At 58.4% G+C, this 10,165-nt stretch overlaps 1 protein-coding gene across 1 annotated transcript in view; it reads left to right on the top strand.

Annotated features, from left to right (window-relative positions):
• Positions 1–6,159: 6,159 nt before the first annotated feature.
• Positions 6,160–10,165, top strand: part of CTXND1 (cortexin domain containing 1) — a 35,912-nt gene continuing 31,906 nt past the window's right edge. Inside the window, exon 1 of the mRNA XM_045452261.1 lies at positions 6,160–6,289. The gene's annotated coding sequence lies outside the window, so the exon portion shown is untranslated. The remainder of the gene's footprint in view (positions 6,290–10,165) is intronic.

Genomic DNA, 10,165 nt, shown 5'->3' with positions numbered 1-10,165 from the left:
GCAAAGGAGTCCCGGGGCCACCGGCAGGAGCTGGGGGCCGGGAAGCCACGTGCCTGCTTTGCCATGCGGTCACAGCCGCACGCGATTTGCTGCACAGAAGGCGTTGGCACCTATCAACGTGCGAGGAGCCCGCGGGCACGGATCCGGGGCCCCCGACGGCGCTGCTGGAGAGCGGGCTGACGCCAACGGTGACGCGCCCTTCCCCGTCCCTACCGCCAAGACAGCACGCTCCCCCACCAGCTGGCTGCGGCGCTCAGATACCCGCCGAAGTCAGGCCCGCGTGAGCGACACTTACCGAATTCCGTTCAAGTCCACCTGTTTTGAACGTTCAGCGTGAGACAGGAAGTCCGACCGTTAAAAGCTCAGACGGAAACCGGAGCCCCTTTGAGGGGGGCCGCGCTGATCTGTTCCCAGTGGGCGCCGACCAAGGGGGGCTGGCTTCCCCTCGGGGCCGACCGACTCCACGCCGAGCCGCCCCAGCTGCCCCAGGGGCCTCTCCGCCCACTCCCAGGATCACGCGGTCGTCACCTAAGGACGGCCGGGGTCAAGATTGGCGCAATTGTCTGCTTAACGTGCTCGTACCTTCTTCTTGGGATGGAGACCTGCCAGAACACGGCACCACCGTCCCTTCCGTCCGGTGGTGGTGGCGATCGATGTCGCATCCCGCTAGGACCCCGTCCCCTTGCCACCGTGGGAAAGGGCAGCGCTGTCCCCGGGAGCCGCCGACGTCCTCCCGCTGACGCTGGGCGTGGCCGCACGACTTTCTCCGGCAGCAGCTTTGAGAGCCAGCCCGAGGCCTGCCGCCCGCACTCCCCCTCTGCCAGTAGACACGAGTGCCCCACGGACAGGCTGTTTCTCCAGCCCGGGTCCCGGATGGGACTCCCGACACGGAGCCCAGCCGTCCGCAATGGACGCAGGGCGCGAACGCTCGTACCAGGCTGAGCTCGCGAAGCCCTGACTTGGAAATTGAAAAACTAAGTACCGAGGAAACTGACGTGGTTGGGTGACCGAAGCTGCCTCACCAAGCTCGGGTGACTGCCTTGTTTCTGTGGGTTGAGGAGGAGAGGAAGCCAGGGTGGCGTGAGAGAGGGGAGAGGCGGGGGCAGAGGGGAGAGAGGAGCCTTCCGTCCAGTGCTTCCGGCGGCCCTGTAGGCTCCCGTGTGCCCCAGTCCTTACCCGGCCCCGGCTGTCCCCCCTGCCCGGACCCTCTGATCCTTGCGGGGAACGTGCCTCCTTCCTTCACCTAGTGTAAGTGGGGTCCCTGTCCTCTGCAGCGACAACCCTGACTTTCGCGTCTCACCGCACAGCCGAGGCCCCGGGCTGGCGAGCGGACGGCACTTCCCGGGGCTGCCAGTGCCCATTGGGACAGCTCCAAGGCCTCCCCGCCCAGCTAGGGGGCAGGCGGGGGATGCGGGGAAGGACCTGGGCTGAGACCTTGCCGCACCCCCCAGGCTGAGTCCTTAGCCAGGGGTCTGAGCTCTCAGAATTCGGAGGGAGGGATTAGCAAGCTTGGGAAAAGCCTAGACCACCGAGATCCTGAAGGACCGAATCGTCAAATGGGGAGACTTTGTTTTCTTTATTTTTTTCCTGGATATTTAAATGTTTTTAAATGTTTATTTATTTTTGAAAGAGAGAGAGACAGAGTGTGAGCAGGGGAGGGTCAGAGAGAGGGGGAGACACAGAATCCGAGGAGGCTCCAGGCTCCGAGCTGTCAGCACGGAGCCCGACGCGGGGCTCGAACTCACAAACCGCAAGATCGTGACCTGAGCCCAAGTCGGACGCTTAACCGACTGAGCCACCCAGGCGCCCCCTGGATATTTAAACAGTACATGTTCATCATTTTAAAACCATTTAGGAGAGCATAAAGAAGAAAGTAGCAAATCAGCTGAAATCCCATCGTTCGGGGAGAAAGCGTCTTAACATATGAGTGACCCTTCATTCAGACAGATCTCTATGCCTCCGTGCAGACGTATGTAAATAATTTGACTTTACACAAATGGGGTCATACCGTGTGTGTGTGTGTGTGTGTGTGTGTGTGTGTGTCGTAGCTTGTTCGGGCTGATACAACAAAGTATCATAAACTGGGTGGCTTATAAACAACAGTAACTTACTTCTCACGGTTCTGGAGGCTGGGAAGTCCGAGATCAATGTGCCGGGCAATTCTGTGTCCAGTGAGGGCCCACTTCTAGGGCCATAGACGTGTCCCCTCCCACTGTGTCCTCGCAGGGTGGAGGGGTGACCGAGCTGTCTGGGGTCCCTTCTTCTGTAAGGGCACGAATCCCATTCTGGAGGGTTCCACCCTCGTGACCTGATCCCTCCCCAGAGGCCTCGCCTTTTTAATACCCTCACACAGTGGATTAGGTCTCAGCATACGAGTTTTTCAGGGACCCAGACCTTCAGTCTATAGCAATGTGCTTCTGGAACCTTCCTTTTTCACTTCATAGTATGTCACCAACACTTTCAATGCCAGTAAGTGGGGTCGTATGGATTTCCATCCTGTGGATGAAGTCCCCCCAGCGTGCCGTCCGTGAGACTCCATCGACCACACGAGAGCTGAGACTGGTCCCCAAAGACCAGTCCGCTTAGGTCCCAGGACCCCCTTTTCCTGCTGTGGGGCCTTGGGAAAGTTGGCCGCCCTCTCTGTCCGGTTTTTCCCCTCTGCAAGAGGGAGACGTTGACGTCTCCACTCGGGGGAGGTGGGGTGTGGGGAGTAGGACGAGTTTATTTTGTTTTGTTTTGAGATTAAGCAAGTCAGTACACCGGAGGTCCTCAGGGCAGCGCTGGCTTCACAGTAAAGTCTCAACATGTGTCACTGCTCTTTAATCAACCCGCCCCCTACGGATAGACGTCGGGATGTTGCCAACTTTTCACTATTATGTATTATTTATGCAAAGCCACAAATACCCACTAAGTGCGTTTTGTTCACTGGGAAAATGATCTCCTTCGAGAAGTTCTTAAAAACGGATCTGCTCAGTGTGTTGCTTTAGTACGTCAAGTACTAAGATGGTTGTTCTCAAACTGCTTTCTGGAAACATTGCGCTAATTTACATTTTCATCAACAGTGGGAGACGACGCCTCTCTCCCCGAGCCCCACAGCAGCACTGGACTTAGTCGATATCTGAAAGTTGGCAGCCTGGTAGGTAAAAAGTACAACTTTCTGAGCTTCTTGTTTGCAGCAAGATGGTTGTTTTGGTCTAGTTCTTGGACCTTTCCATCCCCTCCTTCGTGGGTTGTCTGCTCGTCTCTCTCATTCTCTGTTGTATTGGGATGATCATCTCTTTGTGACGATCCTAAGGGTTCTTTGTGAATGTTCTACCTTCGAATGTTGCTGTAATGTTAGGGGTATCAGATAAAATTCGGGACACGCAGTGAAACTTGACTGCCAGAGGGGTGCCTGGGTGGCTCAATCGATTAACTGTCCGACTTTGGCTCAGGTCATGATCTCGAGGTGCGTGGGTTCGAGCCCCGCGTCGGGCTCTGTGCTGACAGCTGGGAGCCTGGAGCCTGTTTCGGAGTCTGTGTCTCCTTCTCTCTCTTCACCTCCCCTGCTCGTTCTCTCTCTCTCTCAAAAATAAAGATTTTAAAAATTAAAAGAAAAGAAATTTGACTGTCAGATAAATAATGAATGGGACACATGTATACTAAATAATTATTTGTCGTCTATTTGAAATTCAAGTTTAACCAGGTGTTTGTATTTCCCTTATCTGAATTTAGCAATCCCATGTCATACAGATAGCAGATATTTTTTCCAGTTTATTACTTTTTCAACTCTGTTTATGGTGTTTTCATTTTAATAAAGACATTTATTTGTATATTTTATAATCCTATCTATTAGTCTTTTACTCTATGGTTTCGTGATATATTTAGAAAGGCTTTCACAATCCTGGCTTTATGAGAAATACTTACCTCCATATTCCCCTTACTAGTTTTGGCTTCCCTGTTTTGCACTCACTATTCTTTTTGACGTTTATTTATTATTGGGAGACAGAGCGAGACAGAGCGTGAGCAGGGGAGGGGCAGAGAGAGGAGGAGACCCAGAATCCCAAGCAGGCTCCAGGCTCCCAGCCGTCGGCACAGAGCCCGACGCGGGGCTCGAACCCACACACCGCGAGATCACGACCCGAGCCGAAGTCGGAGGCCCAACTGACTGAGCCACCCGGGCGCCCCCTCACCCACTGTTTGATGGGTTTGGAACTTCTCCTGCTCCCAGAATAGGAACTTAATCAGCCCCCGGTAATTACTCTCTAGTGATGCCAATATTGTGTCTTGGAAAATTCTGTCAACTCGGGGCACCGCATCACACACACAAAGCTCTGATTTCGGCGTCTTCACCCTTCCGTACAGAGCAGCCACCTCTGGCCAGTCACCTGCTGCTTTCATCACTGGTGCTTTGCGCCAGAGGCAGTGTCTCATGCTGGGGGGTTAGCGCGGAGGCCCGCCTCCGATCCCTGACCCTCCACTTCTGGCTGGGTGACGGCACCTGCACGTCCTTATCTGCGAGGGCCAGCAGTAGTGGTCGCCACGCCACAGGGGGGGGGGGGGCAAGGGACAGACCGCCTGGATGCACGTGAACACGCCCTTGGCGAAGCGGTCGCACTGAACGTCCTTTGCTCGTCCAGGCGCGGCTCTCACGGCACCGTCCGGCCGGCCGGCCTCCCTCCCGTCCTGCTTCGCCAACCTCTCCTTGACGGTTCTCCACCCTTCCACACGAGCCCTCAAATCCCTGCGTCAGGCGGAAGAGAAAACTCTACTGGAGCCGGACGGGGACGCGGTAGGCAGGGCTCCAGAGTCCGCTGCTTTCCGTCCACGAACGAGGATTGTGTCTTAGCAGATTCAAGTTTCATCCCCCCCGTTAAAGAGCAGCGTTGGGTTTGTTTTCGTTTTCTAGAAAACAGACCACATTCCCTTACACGTGTCTATTCCTAGCTGTGTGTGGTTTTGCCCTTCGAAAGGGCGCTTCGGTCCACACTCGGGTTCGCGCTGGTCCGCAGGCGCCCGAGAAGCGGGGCGTCTGGACGTTGTCTCGCAAGCCACCAGGTCGTTGGACGCGGCTATTTCCACCTTCAGCCTGGACCGTGACACCCGCTGCAAACAGAAACCGTCGTCCCGGCTTCCCAGTTGGAAAGCAAGCACGCTCGCGAAAAGGGCTTTGGCTTTGCAGACGCGCGACCTGGGGTTTCACAGCCTTTTCCGTCTCGCCTCTAATCGCATCGCCGCCGGACTTTGCAAAGCGCCCCGGCCTCGCTCCCAACTTTGGTGGAAACGCTCGGCTCGCTATTAAGCATAATGCAGGCGGATGCTGAGCGGGCACTCGACCCGTCCCTGTCCCCGTTCCTGTCCCTGTCCCCGTCAAGGGAGCCTCTGAGGGCGCGCTTTGGAGGAGCCATGGGGGCGGCTAGGCTGCGTGCCCTCCCCTCACTGAGCCCCTCCACCCCGCACCCCTTCCTCCCCGTGCCCCCTCCCCGCGCCCCCTCCCCACGCACCCTCCCCGCGCCCCTTCCTCCCCGCACCCCCTCCCCTCAACCCCTCCCCACGCCCCTTCCTCCCAGAGCCCTCTCCCCGCACCCCTTGCTCCCCGCGCCCCCTCTCCACACCCCCTCCCGCACCCCTTCCTCCCCACAACCCCTCCCCTCATCTCCTCCCTGCACCCCTTCCTCCCCGCGCCCCCTCCTGTGCACCCCTTCCTACACGCGCCCCCTCCCCTCGCCCCTTCCTCCCCCGCAACCCCTCCCCTCATCTCCTCCCCGCACCCCTTCCTCCCCACGCCCCCTCCCCGCGCCCCCTCCGCGCCCCCTCCCAGCACCCCTTCCTCCCCGAGTCCCCTCCCAGCGCCCCCTCCTGTGCACCCCTTCCTACCCGCGCACCCTCCCGCACCCCTTCGTCCCCGCGCCCCCTCCCTGCACGCCGCACCCCCTCTTCCCCGCACCCCGCACCCTCTCCCTGCACTGGCACCGTGCTTCCTCCCCTGGGGCCCCCTCCTCTCCGTGCCCCCCCCCCCCGCGTCCCCTCCTCCCCGCACCCCCTCCCCGCGTCCGCTAGGGTGAAGTTTCGCCATGCGTTTCCGCTTGAACGGCTTCCAGCCGCCTCCCCTTTAAAGCGCCGGGACGGCCGCGCCTCCGCTCACAGCCCCCGCCTGCGGCCGGGCCGGGCTGCCCGCGCCTCCGGGGCGCTGACTCAGCCGCAGCCGCCCGCCCGCCGAGCCGGGCCTGGGCTGCGCCCCGCGCCCCGACCCCCGCGCCCCGACCCCGCCGGCCCCGGGACCCGCGAGCGCACGGGACGGCCTCGCCAGGTAAGGACGCCCGAGCTTCCCCGGGACCCGCCGCCGCGACAGCCGGGGGATCGGGACGCAGCAGCCTGGGCGCGGGGAGCGGGTCCGCCCAACGGGGTCCGGGACCCCTCGGCCGCCCCCTGCGCCCCGGGGCGCGGTGCAGGGGGAGCCGCGGCCGCCGGTGCCTGCGGGCTCGGGGGTCCGGGGCTGGGAGCTCGCACGGTGCCGGGGGGGGGGGGGTGGGGGCCGGTGAGAGGGCGTGGGGGGTCCCCCCAGACCGAGCCGCCCCTCCCCACGGGGCCGGGGCCCTGTGCCAAGGCGGGGACGCGGGCGGGGGGGGGTGGGGGGGAGTTGAAACGGAATCAAAGTTAGAAATTCCTTCTTGTCAAGTTCAGTGCGTGAAACCCAGTCCATTCTCGCACTGACAGCTACATGGGCCGGATTTTTCTCCGTTTAGCGGATGAAGGTCACAAGGGATATAACTTCTGGGAAAACTTCTCTCAGTGGCAGCTTTCCTAAAATGTTAAGTGTCACGTTTTGTCCTGATCTAACCCAAAGCCTAGTACAACCAGCCCAGTCTTTCCCCCACATCAGTGCAGGAGTGAGGATGCCTCTGGGAGACGTTTGGGGGAAATGTAGCACGGAACTGAATTCTTCAAGACAGTCTCTGTTGCCCCCAGGGAAAGTTCTGGAAGGGAAAGGCTGTCAGAGAAGACCAAGGTGATGCACCTTCTCACCGAGACTCTGGGTTAAGGCCACAGTGCGGCCGGGGACCCAGGGACCCGGAAACAAAGCCCCAGGGCTCTCATGCGGCCCTGGCTGGGGAAGTTTCTGTCCCGATCCACGTCCGCGTCGGCTTGCGGGGTCTCCAACCTTGCGCGGGCTTCCCGGAGCCTCCCTGCATCCCAGCCAGGATCAGCACCCGGACACAGTCGTACTCTTTCACGCAAACTCTGTGTCCGGTGGACTGGGGGGTCTGCGCCCGGGGGCTGTGGGACTCAGTCCCCTGGGTAATCACCTGACTGTGGTCCTTGCAAACCTGCAGGATGGGCTTAGGGCAGCGTAAAGCCAAACATCCAAGGCCTTAGAGGGGGCTCCACCTTGCATTTGGACGAGGGTTCCATTTTCAGGGACACCTCCGTACAAGGCCAGCTTTGAGGACCCTCTGGGAGGGAAGCCGTGGAAACCAGCCCTTACCTCCGGAAAACTGATGACTTCACATTTATCCAAAAGAGAAACTGAGGGTAAGCCGTTCACTTGCTCAGCGCGATCTCTGCGTTAGTATACTCCTGTCCTGAGCGATTAACGCCTTGATCATTTTTCTCGGCCGTATTTATTATTTATGAACAACATGCCCATGACGAATGTGCAAAGTGTAATGTGTCTCTGAACTCAAGCCAATTTGGAGAATTATAGCAAACCCCTGGCCATTAGGTACTTGAAATGTGAGTTTAAATTGAACACGGTTATGGTGAAATAAATAGGTTTTTTTTTCAACAGTACGGACCTTGATTCGCCTGAAAAAAATAGTTGGTCTCGATGTTCGGGGACCGCTTATAGGCTGCGATGTACAGGACTGCTTCTTTCCGGTTTATTTCCTTCCTGGGTTAATGAGACAGGCAGCCGTTCTGAATAAACTGCCTTGCTAGTTAATCTTTCTCCAGCAGATATTTATGCTCCAGACCACACCATCACAGCACAGACTCAAAATCTTCAGTCCCAAGGGGCTTGGTGCAGAGTACTATTCAGTGTAGCAGTGTTGACATGCTTTCAGTGGGAAATGAGATGGCGATATGTCCTCAAATTCTCCTGTCCAGCCACAATAGAAAGAGCAGTGTTTATAAAGCTGACAACGTTCCAGGACTCTGAGGTTAATGCTTCTGCTAAGTTCTGGCCTGGAAGGGGACCATCACGGCTCTGCGTTTTGGCACCCAGGGCTCTGGAACCCGTCCACGACAGTGAATTCTTCAGATACCTGGCGCTCACGTGAAAACATCGGGAGGGACAACACTGTCAGATATTTTCATGGTTTGGGAAGAAAACATCCCTACGGTCAGCTGGCTCACGGTCACGGGAGCCCGGGCGTTTTCCTGACGACTCGAGATCAGCCCTGCGAAAATCAGCTCCCCTCGCGTTCGTGTCCGCAGGAGGAAGAACCCTGATGCCTGCAGCCGGCCGGGTCGGCATTCAGGCCTGGCTGTGCCGCCGTGGTCAGGTGACTGGAAGCGAGTCGCCTTTCGGGCTTCGATCCTCTCGTTCGTAAAACGCAGGAGAACCAGCACCTGAAAGGCCGTCTCATTAGCAAAGCGCTTACTGTGTGCTCAGCGTTCTGTACGTGCTGTTGTCTAACTCCCAGGGCGACAGTCATCCTCGCTTCCCCATGATCGGAGAAGCAGCGGGACTTGGCCAAGGTTGGCTCAGGGTAGGAGCGCCGGCGTCGTACCTGTCCTCCACCGGCCCAGGGTCGCCCCTCAGAGAACGTCCGTGATTGGGACTCAGGCTCCACACAAGGAAGTGTACCCGTGCCGAGCCGCGATGACCGGCTGCGCTTTGTGAGGGTGAAATTAAGTGAGCTAAGTCATACAGAGGCCGCAGGGGCAGGCCCTCTGTGCGTGGGCTCTAACCGCTTCCGAGACTCAGTTTTCCCGTTTGTAAACTCAGGGACCCATCGCCTTCTTTGCAGGGGGGTTGTGGGAGTCAGAGAGGGCGATGGATGAATGGGCCTCGCACACAGCAGGTGTTTTACAGAAGGTCCTGTGAACCTTCCTGCCGTCGTCCGCCCCGTGTTCATGGTGGACATGTTCTCTGTATGTTCTCTGTATGTTCTCTGTGCGTCCAGCCCCGATGGCTGGACGTCTCTGGAGGTGTCCTTGCTGCGCCCCCAGGGTCAGTGATGTTTCAGGCCCTTCCAGGCGGAGCCCCCTTGGGGAGCTTATTTCAAGGACAGTAGAAGGACAGTGTATCAGGTTGGGATTCCTAACCCCAGAATCCCTAGCCCGCCACTTACCCCTGAGCCACAGGCTTCCTCGAGGCCCCCGCGGATGAGCACCCCGAGGCCTCAGCGCGCCCGCAGCGTGGCCTCAGGCCCCTTTAGTCCTGTCCCGCCCGGGACTGCTGGTCCCCAGCCCTCTCCTCAGGGCCCGCACCGTCACTTTGACCCTCAAGGTTTCACCGTCCCGAGGTCAAGGACAGGTGCAGACAGAGGATGCACACCTGACACGTTCCCGCCCGGCCTAGAACTTCTTGGACTTTCCGACGGAAAACCTCTCACGACCCAAGAAGGAATGTGCCCCGGGGGCCTCCGTAAGGGTCTCGAGGCACACATTTCATGTTTGGTATATAGGGCCACAACCTATTTTTATGCTTTAAATTGTTTTTAATTATTTATTTTGTAATTAAAAAATTGTTTTGTTCTACTCCATAATCCTTTTGCTTAATAGAAAGCAAGGCAGCCCAGCACAATACCGTTCTGGGAAGCAGCGTCCTTGTCCCCTGCCAGGGCCACACTGTCACACCTTCGGTTTACACGTGCCCCGCGGGCGCAGGGAGCAGGGGAGGGGAGGCCGTGCCCTCGGCCGTGTGTCCTTCTAAAGGATCCACCTCCTTGTGCCTCGGCCCCATGGAACCCACAGACCCCAAAGTGGCATTTCCTCCCTGCCCTTGGGATGTCGTGGTGGCAGGGGTCCCTGAGTTCAGCCTGGAGATGGCAACAGGGTCACAAAGACAGGAGGTCATGCGACCGGCCGTGCAGTGCAGGCCTGGGGCAGACGGCGGGGGTTGAGATACGACGCCCTTTCCACGGACACCAACAGAGACGCATGTTCTCATGCTCGGGCGGCCACGATGAGTTGACCAGATGCCACAGTCATGGTGACATCTGTTTGTCACCCAGCGTCT

The sequence above is a fragment of the Leopardus geoffroyi genome, chromosome B3 (genome assembly GCF_018350155.1).
Source record: "Leopardus geoffroyi isolate Oge1 chromosome B3, O.geoffroyi_Oge1_pat1.0, whole genome shotgun sequence".
NCBI lineage: Eukaryota > Metazoa > Chordata > Mammalia > Carnivora > Felidae > Leopardus > Leopardus geoffroyi.
Note: the sequence above shows the minus strand (reverse complement) of the source record. Positions and strands in the feature narration are given on the sequence as shown.